Source organism: Lonchura striata, chromosome 4 (assembly GCF_050655825.1).
Source record: "Lonchura striata isolate lonStrDom1 chromosome 4, ASM5065582v1, whole genome shotgun sequence".
Lineage (NCBI taxonomy): Eukaryota > Metazoa > Chordata > Aves > Passeriformes > Estrildidae > Lonchura > Lonchura striata.
Window position 1 is genome coordinate 64,523,704 of NC_140706.1, and position 17,709 is coordinate 64,541,412.

General features: G+C 43.5%; 1 protein-coding gene across 8 annotated transcripts in view; it reads left to right on the forward strand.

Annotated features, from left to right (window-relative positions):
• The window catches only part of MAML3 (mastermind like transcriptional coactivator 3), a 243,629-nt gene that overhangs the window by 178,947 nt on the left and 46,973 nt on the right, over positions 1-17,709 (forward strand). The window lies entirely within an intron of this gene.

Below are 17,709 nucleotides of genomic sequence, written 5' to 3' on the forward strand. Positions count from 1 at the left end.
TTTGGCAGTTTTGACATCCTTCAGTGCTGTCTTGTGATCAGAGCATGGATCTCTGCACTCACTCAGGGGCACCTGCATGTGTGGAGGCACCAGGAGCCTGTTCTCTTTTCATGCCTCTATCTGTAATATCAGAAAGCAAAGGTTTTCTGTTCCACTTTACAGACTGCTTTCACAGAACAAAATGTGTCTTGCTGTGCCCTCTACAACTTCATTATTTGAAGGAAAAATGCCCATGTGAACCCTATATTCACTTAAAATAGCTAAAACCCAACGTGTTACATGCTTTTCTAGCCCAGTAACCTCAATGGGTAGGTTAACACAGGGTGAGTAGAGCAGGAGTATGGTGTCAGACTGAGTGAAATTGGTTTTTCTCCCCTTTTTTCTATGTGCAGCCATTGGCCTTGAGGACTCAGGCAGTGGGATTTCATTTGAAGAGACCAGAATTCCCATGTGACTTTTGCCTATTCCAGTGTCTCAGAAGGGTTGATGAGTGAGAACCATGCTTTCAGAAGACAATCCATGTTCTCCAGCTTACATTTTAACATGGAGTTTTATTTGGTGTCTTCTTTGGAAGGTCTCAGATCCTGCAACTTCATTTTTGTGTTTTAGAAAAGGCATCTTCTCGGAAAGGAAAGCTTGAATCTGGCACCTGAAAAAATGGGCAAAGGAGAAAAAGGCAAAAGATGATACTGAGAAGAAATAATTAGGTCTGATCTCTTCTCTCTGGTGACCAGAGAAAATACCTGAGAGAATGGCCTGAGGCTGAGTCAGGGAGGTTCAGTATCTCAAGAAAGTTTTTCACCTGAAGGGTGGTTGAGCCTGGAACAGACTCCCCAGGGCAGTGGTCACAGCAGCAAGCCTGACAGAGTTCAAGGAGTGTTTGGACAGTGCTCTCAAGCACAGGGTATGAGTCCTAGGATATCCTGTGCAGGGCCAGGAGTTGGACTCTATGAGCCTTGTGGATCCCTTCCAACTCAGGATATTCTATGATTTTGGGGATTTGCTTCCTGGTTTTTAAAAGTTCAGAGTTGTTCTGTGATGGTCTTTTAATCTTCCTAGCATAAGAGTAACAAAAATGATATAAGAAACTTCAGCATTTCCTTTGGGAGTCACTAACTAGGTCATGGATATTGCTGCTGTGGAGGTACATAAAGTTTCCTTTAAATGGTTCTGAAAATCAGAGGCTTAGAGGAAAAGAAGATGGTTCTGAGCAGAAGCTCTATTTCAGGATTGGCATGTTTTTCTGTCCTTTAATCGACTTGTCCAAAACCCATTCTTCTTTTGTTGTCACTTGAGTTATCAGACTTGGGCAGTACAAAATGAAGGTGGGTAATGATAACTGTAGTGAAGACCTCCTTGTGCCTAACATTGCACAGTTCTCAACAGGTTGGTTTGGCCACTTGCTACCTAAAGTCTTCTGCTGTTCCACTGGCCTACAGCAGGAGATCCCATCATGGCATCATGCTACAGGGGATGCTGAAGAACCCAGGACACAGTGCAGCCTTGTTCTTTGTCTCATTCATGCCCTTTTTTTTTTTTCCTGACTTTCATGTCAGAATTCTCTGTGCCTGTCCTGTCATCTTCTAATGGTTTCTTTTTGTAAAGGGAGGCCCTCTGAGAGTGTGTCATTCCTGCCAGAGCTGTCTGTGGCTACAGGGAGGGATATAACTGAAGTGACCCACCTCTGAAAATCATAGTGGGAGACCAAGGACTGTAGCATTTATCTGGAGTTGCTCATCAAGGTCAGTCTGGTCCCTGAAAAATCTCTCTGTCTCCTGTTTCTGCTACAGTTCTACAGCAAGCTTGTGATTAGTTATTCAGTTTGCTCCCTGTAAAAGTCATCCTCTTGTGTGAAGGGAAAGGTAGAGCCTTAGAGAATTGCAGGAAACATCTTTCATGAGATTTTTTAAGCCCTTTTGTAAAGGCTGTAATTTTCTTATGAAGACTATTGACTCAAATGCCTCAAACAGCAAATTAAGGACTGTGTTCTTCATAGAGATGTAGGTGGTCATGATACATGTCCGAGAGTTGAATACGTGTGAAATTGAACATACATTTCTACTCAGGTATTTTCACCAGTCAGCTAATAGCTGTGAATAAGGTATTCTGCCCTCTTATATCACTTCATCTCCCACTCTAACCTACTTAGATATATGCTGCTTTTTATGCATATAACTTGTTAATGCTAAGGATCATTATGAGTGTGGTTTTGAGAGGTGTCCTTGCTTCAACCTTTCAGGATATTGTTCCTGAAAATAAGGAGTTACTGCTTTGTACGATATGGCTATCCAGAAATGCATGCAAATCCAATGTTTTCATTTGCTGTTTATGCAGGGAGTGGGAAGGAAGGGGACTGCACACCTTAAAAACTCTCTCACCCAGTATCTCACTTTAAAGAACAAAGTCTTTTTAGGTTTCCAGGAGCACAAAAAGACATTCAGTCACATTCACTTTGAATAATTTGATATTAACCTGTATTGTTAGTTAGATATCTGTCTGCAAAGTCTATTTTTAAAAAAATTGTTTTGGTTTGGTGCTATCCCTGTCTAAGCAGGGAGTGGGTGTCAGGAAATCCTAAGTTTGCTTCCAGCCTCTAACACAGCTGTCCACATAACATACAGTGAGTCACTTAACTTCTCTTTTTCTTCATCTCTTACTGGTTGAACAGTTTCCCAATGTATCTTTTCATTCATGTTGCCCATCTGTTCAGTTCTGTGCTTTTTTTTTTTTGGCCTAGGATTTCCATTATTCCTCCAGCAAAGCGTGTAGTCAGGGCATAAGGCATAGCAAGTGGTGATTGTCTTTTCAACATATAGCAAATGTGAGTGAAGAAAAGCAGAGTTTTATTTACACAACAGTCCCAGTCTGTGCCATGGCACCACAGTCACTGTGCGGGAGGCTTGCAGCCACGCAGCTATACACGTTCTGGAATATGGGCACTCCATGTGCTGTTCTTCAGCCTCCTGGGAGAGCCTGCCTGCTAGAGTGGTGGGATCTGGATCTGCTGTGTATTCAGTGTCATTTTTGTACCAGCTGATAGCATAAAGGCTGAATTAATTTGCTTCATGTTAGACATGGCCCTCTGCAAAGAAATGTACATGCTAAGAAAGCCCTCCATGATGTAATTAGTTGTCTGTAAGCCACGGTATCATTGTGCAGGGTAATTAGTTGTGTTGATTTTAAGGAGCCCCAGAAAGCTATTAGGAGGTCTGTGTCCAGTGGACCAAGAAGAGGAAAAAGAAAAGATAAAACCCCCTGTGTGGTGGTTATTAGTCCCTTCATCATTCTAAGGGACAGCTTGTAAGGAATTGACTTGCTATCAGTGGCCCCGAGTGCCAGCAATCATGCAGGGACATTGCTTCTCCTTGACAGTGATAAGGGTGACTTGTGGTGGCTTGGATAGGATGCTAATTTTTATCTGCTAAGTGCATGATGCTTGTAAAAACAGAAGTGGCCTTGTTAAAACTTGACGTGACACTAGTTTTGGCTGTTTATGCTGACAAACCACTGCAGTCTTTTAAAGCACCAACCTGGGCTCAGATTCATTAGAGAACTTCCAAAATGATAGTGATACAGCATCTGGCCTGATTTCTTTGTGCTCTCTGCTCCAAGCAAGAGCGAGACAGACAGTGTAGCCTGGTGGATGATCTTTACTTGCTTGTCAGATTTACTTTCTGTGGTGAAATAGTGGCTTTTGGAAAAGCAAATGAGGTACTTCATTTATCTGTAGGTTGACTTACACAAGGATAGGGAAGGTAACTCTGTCTGCAAGCCTTGAGAGATGAAAAGGAAACAGTCTGCAGCACAGGCTGTGTGCAGCTGGCTGGTGGCCCCAGCTTCCAGCAGTGATGCTTCTGAGGAAAGCAAAGGGTAGTGGCTAGGCTCAAACAGATCTTGCAAAGATTTAGGACTCCTGAACTGAAAAGTCTTAAAAAGAGTGTCACCTACAGCGTTTGCTTCTCAAACTTGTGGCATTTAATATATATATATATTGGATTTTTTTTCTACAAGATTTCTAAACCATCTTATATAGGCTATTAGTGAATTATTTCCCTGTTCTGTAATTGGCTTATAAATTTTACAGAGGGGTTATTAGCTATAAAGGGTGACAAAAGACCTGTGTGAAAGAAGAAAACTTAGTTAAACTTTTCTTCCCTGCCTCCACCCCTATATTTAGTAGCTATGCTAAGTCTATGCAGGCTTTCTATCTTTGTAAAGATGGGTACCTGTGAGGAGATCAGTGAGTGATCCTAAGCTCCAGGGAAAGAGTGTCTCCCAAGATGGGGGGAAAACCTTCTGGAGTTCCCCACTGAGACTGCAGCAAGTATTGGTGATGAGCTGCCTGAGTCAGCTGAAATGGAGACTATAGGTAATTCTAGGGGCCCTGATCTGAGCTTCTGCACTGAGACTGTTCCCATTTGCTACCCTAAATCCACACACAGGTTGGATCAGTTTTGGTGGAAACAAAGCTGTGTCTCCCAAATTCTTTCAGGTCAGGCAAGAGGATGATGCTGCTGCAAAAAAGGGACAGTCTTCACCAAGAACTAGGAAACCTCTGGCAGTGGCATGTGACTAGAATCTATTTAATATTTGTCAAGGCTCCTTTGTCTGAGCTTCTGCAGAAGCTCATTTTCAGATCTCTGCTTTCTAAAATGTCCTGAGTAATTTCTGTACACAAACCAAGCCATTAGATAAATAAGTAATCCCCATCTTCTCAGTACCCTCAAGTCACAGTTTATATTGGGGCTGGTCCTTAGATATCCTTTACTTCTAAATGCTCCCACTTCTACCTATCATGTGATATAAATAATACTGCTAGGAATCTGAAAGCTGCAGATTTTCATAGCCAAACTGTGATATTGTTCTCTGAATTCACATTACTAATTTTCCTGCTTGTGGCTGGCATCCAGCCCTCCTTTACATACAGGCATCCTCTTCTGTCCCACCATCAGCTGCGCGGGGATTGCTGCATGTGTAATGCACCTGTAATCATTCAGCCTGAAAGCATGGGGGAAGGTAGCCAACCAAACATATGAGTAAGATTTTTGCAAGTATATTTGAATCATTTGTCAAGAGTTTCTTGTTTCCATGGGAATTAGTGAGTGAGAGAAGACATAAGTCAATCTTATTCCTTGCTTTAGCCTCAAGTCTGCCTGCATCAACCTGCAGGCCCTATAATTTAGACCCGTGGGGGACTGAGAGACCTCATTTTCCTCTTTAATTATTATTACAGTGAGTAGATGGTGACCTATCATGGGAGGAGAGGAATTATGTATCTACTTGTTAGAATAGCCCAGCACTGCACTCCAAACTTCCTTGTGCAGCTGTAAATATGCCAGGCCTGCCTTTGTGGTGAGCTACAAATGCTCTCAGACTTTTGAGAAGCCCAGGGAGTCAATTCCACACTCTAAGGAAGAACAATTCATCCTTTTTCCCATCCCCCTGTACATACATACACCATCCCCTTGTCTCTTTTTAGGTCATTTATAATCAGCAGTCATGGAGCACTGGCCTCATTAGTGATATAGCCATTCCTTCAGTGCTTCAGAAATAATCATTTAGAAAGAAATGCACGGTTTTCTTCCCTCGGGAGCCTGTGAGTGATGAATTTATTTTAATCTGGCTGTCTTGGCTGTCTTGCTCAGAGTTATCTCCATATTTATTTCAACAATGGTGTCCTGGTTTAGGGCAAATTTGGGAGAGAACCTCCGAAGGGGTTCCTCTAAAAAGCAGATTCAAATGGTCCCTCCCCAACCAGTTCAGGAAAATACTTTCTTAGAGAAAGGTGCAAAACCCCTGCTTATCTAACAGGCAAAGCATTCACCAGCACAAAAAAAAATGAACAATATTAAACAATAGAACCTCTTGCTGCTCTGAAGAAATAACAAACTCAGCAAGTGCCCTTGGTGGGCTGTAGCTCAGCTCACCCAGTTTGTTATCAATCCAGAGCAGGTTTGAACAGTTCCAAGAAAAAGAAAAACCACAATCCAGGGAACTTGTCTGTCCCAGCTAAAAACTAACTAAAAGCAAAGGAGAGCTCTGTCCTGCTGTCTGTCCGTCTGCAGGCAACACAGTCCAGGAGAGGGATTGTGGAGGAGTGAGTGCAGCTTCCCGAAACAAACTGCGTGCTCCTTCTCTCCCTCCCTTCACTCTCAGAACCAGCCTTAAGAATGCAAAACTTATTTCTGGGCTAGACAGATGAATGGGGATATGAGCATCATAAAGTCACTCTAGGACACATGGAAACAACAAAACAGAGACAGGACAGTCTGGGCAGGGAAAGGTTAACCAGGAAGATGGTATTGGAAAGCTGGGGCTCAGGGGGAGGCATTTTTATTCAGAATAATTTTTTAATGTATATACTTTCTGAGTGTTTGTGTTTGTAGAGATTCAGAAACCTGGGATATGGACGTTTTATTCACAGGACACCATTCTCTCCTGAGTGACCCCAGACACCAACCTGTCTCCTGTAGGGACCATCCCTTTCAAAAGAGTGGACAGATGATGAACTTTCCATGCCAGCTAATGACTTGGGTCTCTCACTAGCAAACACTGCTAATTGTGACTGGTCAGGAGGGCCAGGGCCACTGTCCTGGGATCCGTGTCCTCAGCAGCCCCCTGCGCTCAAGATCCAGCAACATATTCCTCCATCTCCAGGAATCAGCACTTGCAGCTACTGTAAACCAGAGTCACAGAGGGACTTTGACTTGTGATTTTTACTATGCCAGTGGCCATTCCAGTAACTGGGTGTTAGTTATACTCTGGAAGCTGAAACTCCAAGCTCAGTGGCCAAGGACTGAGAGGCAGAGCTCTTCTTCAGATGTCCTGGGCAGCCCAGCTGTGCTATCACTTCCCAGTGTGCACATCAGAATTAAACACAGCCTTTTCCTCCAAGCTACCACAGCCACTGTAGGTTTATTTGAACAACATTAAATGCTCTGTATTCCTTGAAATTATGCTTTCTAAGGATTTGCTTTCCAAATGGCTAAGCTCTTCCTGTTAAACCACTTGGCACCCTTGCTGCTGGGCAAATAAATCTGAGTATGTGGCATCACTTCATGCCATGTGGTTGCAAGCACAAGTCAGCTCTGCAAGACAGGTGTTTTATTTGAAGTTTGGGTTTATGTGTACTTACGAAAAGGAAAGCTGAGCCTGTCCTCTGCCAAAACATAGCCCCTCTCCTTCCCTCTTCCCTTCTCATGCAAGCTCACATGTGAAGTGGTTTTGCCACTAGGGCTTGTGCCTGCGTTTCATTTGTTCCCTGGGATGGCTTTTCTGAAGCATCTGGAACTTGTGCTTTTCGTGTGCAGCTGTAAAGTACGTGTAATTTGCCTTGCTCTACATTTACAGAAGCAGCTCCAATCCAGATTTACTTACAAGGTAGCATTTGTGAACAGAACACCCAGCATTTGACTGCAGGGTTCCAAGCAGTGATGCACATAGCAGTCCTGTTGTATATTTTGTGTACGTGCACAGATATTCTCAGTGCCTCTTCCAGGTTTTGTTTTCCATAGAAAACATGGCATTCATTTACCAAAAACCCTTCCTCTGATGACTTGTTAATTAATACATATTCCCAAAGTTTTCTTTCCCTCTGTCCCTTTTATACTGAACTTTCAAAGGCCCAAGCTAACCAGCTTTCTGCCAGCATAAGGATAAGAGGTTAGCAACTAATATTTTAAAGCCAGTTCAAATGTTGCTTGTGTAAGCCTTCAAATGTAGAGACAAATTTGCCCCTCCAGTTTTTTCTACTAAGGCAAAATGAATGTTTAGTTATTTTCAGCTGGTTTCTTCATGCATTGCTTTCTAGCCACCTTGATAGCAGGACTGTAACTAGGTAATGGGGGAATAACTAGCAGTTGGTTTGCTGTCTTCTTCCATAAGAAAAATCAGTGCATGCATCTGCCCTACCTTAGAGATAAGCATCAGCAACTCAGGAAGTGTGGGGGGTGTTTATAACCAGGAAGGCTCAGAAAGGTGGCATCTCTCTGTGAATTGGCAGAGTTCTCAAGGGAGGAATTTAGCACTTTATTCTTCCAGCTGCTGGTTGGGAATGTTTTCAGCTTTTGCAAAGTCATACCTCCCTTGCCTTAAAAGGATCTACCCTTCAGAGGGTAAAGAGGAAGCATAGATCCATCTTTGAAACACTGCAGCTGGTCACCTTTGTTTTACAGGTGGAGAAGATGACTTGAAAAGAATTTCACAACAGGCAACAGTTGGGGGAGAAGGGGTGGATTCTGAAAGAGAGCAGGTAGCTTTCACTTTGCTGTATGGGCCTCAAGGATATCTCTGCTTTCTGACAGAGAAACTTCTGAAAGCCTCAAAGACATTTTTTTCATCTTTATTGAAAAGCTGGAAGTTTTACATTTACAGAACAGATGTCCTTTTTTACAAAATTTTCAGTTCTTATTGAAATAGATATGAGGAAGAATTCATACCACACAAACTCAGGGGGAACCAGCATTTTAAATGGAATGATTAAAAACTTTGCCTTCTGCCATTGCTTTTTTTTTTACTTGTGACTCCTGTGATGTCACCCATTTTCTCTTCTCCTGTTGTCATAGCTTTTGCTGGAGAAGAGAGGAGAAACTCACCTTGGGTGTCCATAGCCAATGTCAAAGGTAAGGGAAAAAGAAAATAGAGTAGAGGGGATATCTCCTTTAATCTTTCCAGGCCAGAATGATCAGGATCCACACCTGATACGTTTTCTTGATGCTCATTAAGTTGTGCTTGTGGTAACCTGCTGTAAAACATTAAGGCTTCAGGTCCGAGAGCAGGCTAAGATGCTGTGCTGCCCATCACTTCCAGATGAATGATCAGAAGTGACAGGTCAATACATCAACAAAACCTTGGCTGAGACCAAGTGCATTGTTAAGGCAGTGTGAAAGGAGGTCCCTCTGTGCAACTGAGGTTGCTGGATCCTACACCTAATATGTGAGCCAACTAAACCAGTTTACAGCAAAATCTTGTGAGCTTCTGGAACTATATGGTTGATAGCGATATTAATTTGCTAGAAATCCTTCCTGTAAGCTCTTTGTAGGGTTTCACACTGTGAGCTTCTTTTTCTGTTAATCTTTTCTTTTGTGGGACTGAGTTTAGCGCTGGTGAAGAAAGGCAGCCTGATGTCCATGGAAAATTAAATCCTTTATTTATCCATAGACTAAGCACCAGCTGTTCCAGCAGTAGAACACACTGCAAGATTAAATTCAGCTCAGTCAGCCCTCTCCTTCCCCTTGGTTTGTCTTCTCCGATTGCCTGTTGTGTTGTGAAATTGGTAAAATGGATGTATCATCCATTATAAATTAGATTGACAGCACTGAGTTGCCTTTCGATAGTTTTGCAGGTTTTGTCAAGTACAGTAAGACTGAGCCACTTCAAATTTGTCAGTCAAAGCAGGTGCTTCAGAAGAGCTGTGCTTTACTTTTAATATTCACAAACTATGGTAGATGCCAACCACTAAGCTCAAGGGTGTAGGGGTTTCTGCATCTATCTGTGGAGAAACTGCAAAATCCTGACCACCACCCTGCCCAATACAAAAACACTACACAGAGCTCAGGTGCTGCTGCTGCTGCTTTCACACAGGACAGGTAGATTGCCCTAGAGACACCACTCTTCCAGCATCCTCATGTCCCAGCAGAAGGCCCCCAGCTGGACCACAGGGCTCCCTAAAAGGCTGAGTTGTAGATCCCTGCTTGACCACAACAAGCTTCGAGCTTCTTCATTGCCTGGGTCTGTGACCTGTGTGTGTCATAAGCAAGGTAACTTTCAATGTGCATTCTGGCCTCAAGAAGTGTTGAAGCCTTCATCAGAAAAGAATGTTTAAAGGAGAATCAACAAAATGCAGACCAAAGGTTGGAGGAAGTGGTGAACATTTTAATGAAAAAATCATTAAATTTTCCAGTTACTTTTGCTCCCAACACTAGGTCCTCATCCATTTTCATCCCTATTATATTGGTTTGTCAACAGCTACTGAGACCAGTTTTAAAGCTGCAGCAAAACCACCAAATTCACACTGTTTATCCTGATGTTTCAGCCTCAGGTGGATTTGCTTTAGGCTGTGAACACAAGCCAGCCTCCTATAGTCCTTCCCTTTTTTTTTCATCCATTTGTGTATAATGTAAGTGAACCGAGATTAATTGTATTTTTCTTCCTCTCTAGACCTGACTGTCTTGAGTAGCTGTAACACCTGCAGGATATGGTTCAGTCAGGGATTCAGATGGATTAATATCTTCCTTTAGCCCATGGCCAAATGCAAGAAATCCCATCCCAAAGCATCCTAGCTTTCTTTAGTTTGGCTTTTGCATTACTGGTTTTAGACTTCATCTGATTTCCACAGCTATGGCTTGTAGATGATATGAGCAATCCTCCTTTCCCTCCTTCCTTGTACACTTAGTTTTGTTGATATTTTGGGAATGAGCAGTTCATCACACTGAGCAAATTCTGCCCAAACCCACACAGAGTGATTATTGAGAAAGTGATGCTCCTATGCCAGAAATCCTGGAACAAAAGCAGTTCCCCAGTTACCAAGCCAGCACTGAGCAGCTCTGTTTCTAGTCTGTGCCCCCCTCTTAACCCCACAGCCACTTTTTAATTGCCTCCTAAGAGTTTGGCTACTTCCACCACCCCAGACCCCTGCTCACCAGAGCCACCAAAACAGGGATTTTGCAGAAGTTTGTGCAGCAGGATTGTGGCTGGATGTGGGATCAGAAGTCACCAATTGTTGATAGCTCCTGGTGAAGCTGCTGCTCTAAGAGGTCTGCGGTGGCCTCAAGCCAAGCCACCGTTCCCCTAACAAAACTTGCTGTCAAATCTTTGCAGCCCTTGGCTGGTATTTGACACAAAATTACTGAAAAGTTTGCAGGTTTCCTGACAGACTTGCCAGGATCAGGATTTAACCCTTTTTAGCTGGTGTGGTGCTGAATGCTGTACTTTGGGATACTCTAGGTATGGAAATAAAATGTGCCTTGTCTTACATAACTTGGGGGCTTGCAGTCGTGCCTGAATGCAATGTTCTTTTGTTACATACAGAAAAGTTGAGGTGAGAGTAATTTCTTCACAGTTTAATTCATTTTTCTAAAAATCTGGAGATGGTGTCAGATAAGTCCTTGGCTTTAATTCCTCTGAGCCTAAACACAGATTTATGTACCGGAGAATAGCCTCTAACAAAGCTGTGTGACCCTAAGGTAGAGATGATATAAGCAGTGATGGAAGAAACACTGTAGAAATCCTCATGTAAAGTACAGGGATGGAGGTCTGGAATAATTTCCACTGCTAGCATATCTCACTCTCCTACACATGCAAAAATGGGGACTGAGGAGCTTTGAGTTAGAGCAAGTTTGCAGCTCTGCATCAAAATGGCAGTGCTTTGTTAGAGCCTTTCTTGCAGAGAGTTCCTCCTTTCCTGGCTGACACCAGATGGGAATGAGAGAGATGTTTTTTTCTTGGTGCTTTGCCTTGGTGCCATTCTCCTGTTCTCCCCGCTCCATCCTCCCCCCTCTCTCCTGCACTCCTCTTACTCCCCACTGTCCACACCGAACATGTACAGATTTTATGGTTCACTGGAGAATAAGTGGCTGTCATTTCACAGATGGGCCAGGATGTAATTAGCCACAATGCATCGAAGTAATGGAACAGATGTCTCTTTGTAAACCGAGTTTGCTGTTGCACACTCTGTGTGTGTGACCTGCCGACTGCTGCAGGCAATTCCTCCCAGCCCACTCACACCCTCCCCTTGCTCTGCTGCCAAGCCAAGGGCTCGGCTCACATCAAGTGTTTGTGTGTTTGCAGGTTTGTTTGTCTCTCTTTCTTATGTGGTCCCTCCTGTTGTAAGGCCGCTGATTATGTGATGGATTGTTAGCAAGCAGAACCTACATTTATCAATGGAGTCATTCAAAATAGAAAAGGTGATACCCCTCTTATGAGATAATTGGCAGTTTCAAGTTGCTCTTATTACCCGATGATAATACACCAGTAAAATCATAAATTACTGTTATGATGCCCAGCCTCCTCCTTCCTTTTTTTCTTCTTTCTTTAACTGAAACTAAAATAGCTGTTCTCCCTGAGCCCTCAAATTAGTATTTATATTTTACATAAGAGATAGACTGTTGGACTGGTTACAATGTGAAAATGCACACAAGCTGACAACAAACAAAGCCACTCTCAGAAAGGTGCCCATCTGACTTAGATAGGAACTGCAATCCAGCCACCAGTACAAACTTAAAAGGGGCAAAACCAGAACCTGCTTGTTTTCTAGAGCATGCTTGTCTTGGTCAAGTACAGAAAATGGATACATTTAATTTAATCTTAGCGAAAGGTGTCCCTGTACATGGAGGGCTGGAACGAGAGGATAAATTTAAGGTCTCTTCTAACTCAAAACCATTCTATGATTCTACAATTCAAAGAATTTTCTCCCTTAATATTATTGGTACGTACTTTCAGGCTACATCTACGCAGGTTTTCCATTCCTTTAGCTCCTGAACCCTGTGCATCTTAGCGCCAGCAGGTCTCCAGTTGTGCTGCTTTAGCTGCTGCTGCTGCTGAGGATTTCCTGCCAGTGCTCCACACCAAGGCAGGGGGCAAAGAGACCCACAGGGCCAGGCTGGCTCTTGGCCTCCAGTGCTGAATTTGGCTCCACTTACAGCTCAGCCAAACCATGGAAGAGCTAAACACCATGACCAGGCACCAGTCTGAAACCTAATGGTGACACAAACAGGAAGGAGATTTAGAGAAAACACATGATTGTGGCTTTGATGCTTCTGGATATTGTCGTTGTTTGTGTGTCAGAGCACTCATAGTCAAATCATGCAGGTAGTCCTTCTGCCTCTGTGTGTGTGTGCTTGCATGCAGTTATAGTTTGTTTTCACACAAATTTGCTGAAGAGATGCATTGTTTCCCCAGGGCAGTTTGGATGAGAAGCTTCCCATTAGTTCCCCCAGCTTTCACCCAGCAAGCTTAACTTCAGATTGCACATCCTCTGAGTGTTAATAGGGGTGAGATACATTCAATGATGATGGCAAAAAGCAGGTCTTTTGTGTAGGTAGGACTAAGTTTTTACCTCGAGCTAAAATGATAAAGAGGCAAACATAGCAAAGTGATGTGTGTTAATACACTGGATGTGTGGGAACTAGGGAGCAGTATCATAACCCAAAATAGTCCTCTGCTGATTAGTGGATTATACATTGGCCTGCTGTCATCTTCAACCCATGGAGTGGTTGATTAAAAATTTTAAAGGACACAAAAATTTGGGATTGGGCTGCAGCTTCATGAGTACATCTCAGAATAACCATAATGAAACACAAGAGAGAAATAATAACCCAGTTAGTGCCTTCTCTTGAAAGCAAATCATCATGCAGTGGGTTTCTCTACCCTACCACAAAGCTCTTTTCACTTGTGTGTACACATGCACTGAGCAATCCCCATGCTGGCCTGAAAGTCAGGAAACACAGAACTTGCCAGCCCTGCAAGTGTCCATCACGGAGGGCACCAGAGCTTTTCCAGTAGTCTTTCAGGTGCTCTGGCTGTGTGCACAGGATTGATAGTGCTAGAGAAGTCTTCTGAGACTTATCAGACCAGCAGCAAATCTTACAAACACTGTAGTGCAGATTCCTTTGAGTCAAAGACCACATAATGAGACATGAGAAGTAGCCTTTAGTGCAAGAGTGTGCATTTCCACAGGAAAAAAAATAATAAAGTAAATTATGCTATGGCATTGAGAGTGTAGCTTTTAGCTTCTTCTGACGGTTTAAGTAGTAGGTATTTTATGAGACAAGAAATACGGAGTTGTGACACAGTTTTGTTGTGCTGCTGTTCCTGGCCAGGGCTTATTTCTACCTTAGCAATTAGTGAAGAGAGCAAGGCACACAGGTGTAGCCCAGGCCCGTGACCTCACTGAACCCAATTGACCCAAAAATCTGCCAGTGGACTGGAGCATGCAGGTGTCTCTCTATGGCAGAGCCATTCCCATTGGCAGGAACCTTCCATGGAGTTCTGTTGGTGATGGCTCTCTGCAAAACTCATGTCTACCAAGGATCCCTGAGCTATCTGCTTCCAGCTCCTTCCTTTGTGTTTGACTTTGTTTTCCCTTTCGACACTCATCTTACCTGCATTAATGGAAACCCACATTATTAATCTTAACCCTCGTTATCGGAAGAGAAACAAATGGTAATTGGTTGTGATTTTTCAAACTTGCTTAATAAAAATGGTCCTGTGGGTTCCTTGGGTTTCAGTCAACATTGTACTCTGTATGGTTGGTCTGCAATGAAGTTGATACTTGCAGGTATTTGTGGCTGGTTTCATCTGGTCCCTGCCTTTCAAGAGACAAAACTTGAAGTTTGTTATGTCTTTTCAATACAGTAAAATTGCAAAGCAGGTACAATAGATTGGATGAGTTTTCCTTTGCCTTGTCTTAGCAGAACCAAGCCTATTGCTGTAAATGCAGGATGGTCTTGTTAGGGAGAAAGAGGGAGTTTGGGTCTAAACATAGGCAGTTTCTGGCAGCTTAAACTCAAAAGTTGTTTGTCAATCCCTGATCATTGACAATTGCACAATACTTCGGAAGAGACTGTACAGCAGCAAGTGCTTATGACAATGAATTATCCCTACTGAACTCTTTAAAAATAGTATACAGTTTATTTGACAAGGATTACTTTTTTTTTTACTCTGTAAACAATAGCTTTCATGCTTCCAAAGCCCTTTCTCTTGGCAAAGTTCCCCCCGAACCCAGCAGAAGGAAGACTGAGTTGAAACTGTGATGACAGCTACCACAGAATCACAGAATGCTTTGCTTTGGAAGTAACCTTAAAGATCATCTCATTCCAATACTCCTGCCATGGGCAGGGACACCTTCCACTACAAGTTGCTCAGAGCTTTGCAATTACCTATGACAGTTTACACAGCATCCTAAGATGATAGTTTTTCTATATACTCTGACAATGTACCATTTATGGAAGGGGTAAACTGAGGCAGGGAGCAATTAAGTACCCAATTCTGTCCCCAGCACATACCAGTGAGGATCATAAAATGGGATTCTGTGGTTCTGAATGGTAGGACATGCATTAAATATGGAGAATCATGGCTTGTCAGTGATGTTTAATGTTGGGTTGTGTTAGTGGAAAGAGCTTTCCTGCAAACCCCTGTGCTTCCAGGGTGTGTGTTACTGGAACCCTCTAGCAGGGACCCTGTAGCTTGTTAATGGTGGGTCCCTGGCACTATGGTTTTGGGGATTGCTGCTGCAAACCAGCTCAGGTACTGAGAGCAAAACCAGTTATCCTTCACAAGAGCAATGAAACCGTACTGTGATGTGAGGGTGACCCTGGAGGAAACACAATCAAGCATTCCTAGGGTCATGCTCAAGTGTTACTGGAGTCTGACACTATTTTGGTTCCTGTGTAGATTTTACATGTTTCAAAGTATGTCCCTAGGTCCAAGGACAACTTTATGTACCTTTAAAAAACATGGCCTGACCCTTTAGGGCAGTGTAATGGCTGGCTAAGGTGGGATTGATGTGAATCTGAACTCCAGAGGCTTTGAGCAAAGCAAAGGTCCTGCTTGCTGGACAGTGCTGCAGGGAAAGGCTCTGGGTGCCAGGAGGAGGCAGGCTAGGAGACAGCCAGGTGCCCAGGAGGACATGGAAAAAGCCTGTGTCACAGGGCATGTGAAAGCTGGGCTCAGGATAATGCTCCATCAGGACAATCATTCAAGAAGATGTATTCCTTTCTCTGTCTCTTTACATCTGACTGGTTATCTATTGCTCCTCTTTACTGCAGTCTGCTTGTAGAGCTTCACAGCTTTTGCAGGTATAAGAATAGGGCTTTCTTTCCTTTTTTCTTTTTCTTTTTGTTTCTTTTTTTATTATTTCTCTTGCCTTGAAGTAATCATCTATATTTAGGTCAGTGACATGATGAAAGATGTTTATGCGTTTTTATCTAAAGCTGGAAATTGCCTTTCCGGATATCACTGAATGGAAAAAAGCTAATGGAGCCTTATTGTGCTTTCACTGTTTTTGCAGTGGTCTTCTTGTTTTAGTACTAAGGCACACGAAGCATCCCTTCATGCCCACCCATGGCCCTCGGCTCTCAGCTCTCTCTCCTGGCTCCCCTGTACAGAGGAGACTCAGAGAGAGGCAAGGGGAAGGTCACATGAAGTTGTTTCTTTCTCCAGTTACCTGGAGCAGGCATTGCCAGCTCTGGCCTATTAAGTAGAAAATGTGGCACTGATAAATCCTGTCCACTAAGGAACTGAGCCTTTTTAATATGCAAGTGCTTAGTCAAAGAAAGTAAACGGACATCTCCTTCTGCTGGGAATTATTAGACAAATGTCTCCCTCCCCTTACCCTCCTTCCTTCCTCCTCCCTTCTATTTAAGTGTAGGAAATTCTGCTTGCTTTATTTGATAAAGAGGAGGAGGGGAAAGGACATGTACTGAATCATGGTTAAGCTGCTGTCTTCTACCTCAAGACCTTCCAGTGTAGATGTGCTTCATTAGTTTGATAAGCAGACACCAAAAAGGGGGAGGGGTGGGGGGTTTGCATGAGGGGATCTGCCTAGGGGCTGCCCGGAGGTTTAAGAAGATGAACTGCTAATGATGTTGAAGCTGTACCTTTTTTGGGACCTTGGCTCCTGGAGGAAAAATGGGCCCTTTTCACTAATTGTGTTGTGCTCAGTAGTGTGGTGGAAGGGATCTCACAGGGGAACGAAACAGGATGAATATTGGCTGGGCTCTTCCCCAAGCAGCCCCCTCTCCCCTCCTCCCCCATGCTAACCCTCCTTCCTTCAGTGGTGTGTCTGGCATGAAGTAATCCTAAATACTGGGAGATAACATCAAGAAAATAGATTATTCGGTCATTTATTTGGACAGTTTGGTGCAAGCCTTGTGAACTGAACATAGATTTTTAACAAATGTTGTCCAAATTGGCAATGCAAATATTTTGATGAATAGTTACCAGCAAGACTGTGAACCTTGGATCTGGCCCCGCCTGTGTGCAAACACAGGATCTGAGGATTTCAAATGTTGCTCTCTCTAATCCTGTGCCAGCCCCTTTCCTCCCTGACTGATCCATGTCTCGGAGCAGATAACTGTATTTTCCCTGTGCAGTGGGGTGTGCAGGTTTTCACCTCAGGTGCTATTAAGTATGTCCACATGTACTTCTTTTCCTTTCAGCACCTGGATACCGCCCCAGTTGGGAAGGTAAACAGCAATCCCCAGGTGCACTTATTATTCCCATGGTGAGCACCCTTGCTCACCATGGCATTTCCTTTCTCCTGCAGTGATGTTAGCCCAGCCCGGCAAACTCTGGTGTTAGTCTCTGTATTCTCTGTAATTTTTTTTATGTGTACACTGTATTCTCTGTGAGTTTTGGTAGGACTGGTAGTGGAGTGACAGGCTGTGCTAGGCTATGCCAGAGAGCCTGTTTCCAGCCTCTTGCCAAATGCCACCCCAGTGAACCCCATGTTAACTGGGCTCCTCCTCTCCTGGACAAAGGAGGCAGAGGCTTGGCACCTTTTCTTTCTCAAATACCACCAGGCACACTATGCCCAAACCATGCAGATTGATGGGCCTCTAGGTTCAAAAGGGACTTTTTTAACCTAGGCACAGCATTGTCTTCAAATTGTATATCCCTGCCACAATCAGTGTCTGGCTAGTCAGTGAGAAACAGGTGGGAATCACTTGAAAAGCTGCTCCATAAGGGAGACATGGGTGGAACTTCAGGAGA